The sequence below is a fragment of the Chrysochloris asiatica genome, unplaced genomic scaffold, assembly GCF_000296735.1.
Source record: "Chrysochloris asiatica unplaced genomic scaffold, ChrAsi1.0 scaffold00025, whole genome shotgun sequence".
NCBI classification, from domain to species: domain Eukaryota; kingdom Metazoa; phylum Chordata; class Mammalia; order Afrosoricida; family Chrysochloridae; genus Chrysochloris; species Chrysochloris asiatica.
This window is the reverse complement of record NW_006408543.1, coordinates 6,589,378-6,591,455: the sequence shown is the minus strand read 5'-3', so window position 1 is coordinate 6,591,455 and position 2,078 is coordinate 6,589,378.

Sequence of the window (2,078 nt, the reverse complement as noted above, 5' to 3'; positions counted from 1 at the left end):
CTCATATTTAATGATGAGAACTGAATGTTTTATCTCAAAGATCCTGGAATGATGTCTTTTCTTACCGCTTGCATTCATATGTATCTGTGAAGACCTAGAAGAAGCAATAAGGTATGAAAAAGAACTGAAAAGCTTACACACTAGAAAGGAAAAAATAAAACTGTCTTTCTTCCCAGATGACATTATCAGCTACATAGAAAATCCCATATAATCTACAAAAAAGCCACTAAAATGTTATATATTTAGTAAGGATTAATGAGGTTAGAGGTTACAAGGCCAATATGCAAAACTCACCAACTATACTTTTAAATAATATTAATGAATAATTGAGTTCTGGTGTGGCATTTTAGGATAAGAACTCGACCATTAGGTCAGTTTGAGCCTCAAGATTTGTGATTCAAACTTACCATTCACTCCTAGGAAACCCTATCCAGGGTTGCAATGAGTCGGAACCAACTAGACAGCACTTAACAGTAACTACAATGAACAACACGAATTTGAAATGAAAAAAGCATCACCATTGACAATCACATTGAAAATAAATTCTACAGGTAACATTTAACAACACCAACAACAAAAGTACAAGTGGGTATACCAAACACTATAAAACATTGCTGGAAGAAATTTAAGAAGATTTAAAGAAATGAGGAGGCAAACTATCTTTAGGATTGCAAGACTCAATCTTATTAAATTTTCCTCTTTAATATAAATATCTCTTTTCAGAGAAATCCTAATTTAAATCCTAGCAAGACTTTTTTGTATTTCTAAGTAAACTGTAGAATAAATTCACAGCAGAAATTGACAAGTTGACTCTAAAATTTATTTAGAAATACAAAAGACCTAATACAAACTAAATAACCATAAAATTGAACACATTATTGATTTCAAGACCTAACGCAAACTTATAAAAATCAAGAATGTTGGTATTGGCATATATGTAGATTTATAGATCAGTGGAATTGAATTGAATGCCTAGAAGGTCTCAAGACAATTCAGTGATAAACAATTACATATTCATATGCAACTTGATACACTTTAGAATTGGCATAGGAAGAGATACCCAGGTACACAGGTGAGGTTCCCAAAATGAAGCTTCGATGTCTCCAAGAGACCTTGTCACCCTCCTTTCACTGAACAGGATTCTGTCTGCACCTTTCATCTGGTCTTAATGATAGGTTAGGGAGTCCTGCTGTGGCGCTATGGGTTCATGCGTCAGACTGCAAAGCCGTTTGAACTGCAAGGTCACTTAACAACAGTAACAATGACAGTTTAAATCATGTCTCTGACACTAGTCTATAGCAGTCTTCCAGGTGAGACTTTTCTGAGCTGGCCACGCCCACTCATCAGGATAAATCCTCAGGTGTGGCCTGGAAGTCCTAGACCAGGGCAGTCCAATTCCTCCAAGGGCTATCTCTCAGGAATCAACGACAAAGGTAACCTTGCTTTGTTGTGTTAAGTGCTGTCAAGTTGGTTCCCGTTCATAGGGACCTGGTATAGGGCTTCTGAGGAACAGCTGGTGGGTTTGAACCTCCGACCTTTCAGTTAGCAGTCCAGTGCTTATCCTACAGAGACTCACCAGGACTCGCTGCTGTTGTTGCTAAGTATAGCTGACTTGGTTCTGACTCATAGCAACCCTGTATAGGGTTCCCTAGTAACAGCTGGTGGGTTTGAACCTCTGACCTTGTGGTTAGCAGTCTAGGCATCAATTCTTATACAGTCTTCCTTCTTCATTGTCCAACTTCCTCATTCATAGGAGGCCTTTGACAGAACCCTGACGTGAGTCAGGTGTACCTTGGACCTGAAAGTGAGATCTTTACTTGTTTGTTTTTTTCCTTGAAAACTTTCAAGAGGTTTTTGTAGCAGATTGGCCCAATGCAACACATTGTTTGATTTCTTTGCTGCTTCCATGGGTGTTGATCCATTTGCTTTGGCTTCTCTACGTTGGAGAGCAAGTTTCAGAGTCTCTTCTGACATCCATCTTGATCCTTTCCTTCTTTCTTGTCTTCTCAATGACTTTTTGCTCTCTTCATGTATGATATTCTTGATGTCATCCCACAACTCTTCTGGTCTTCGGTCTT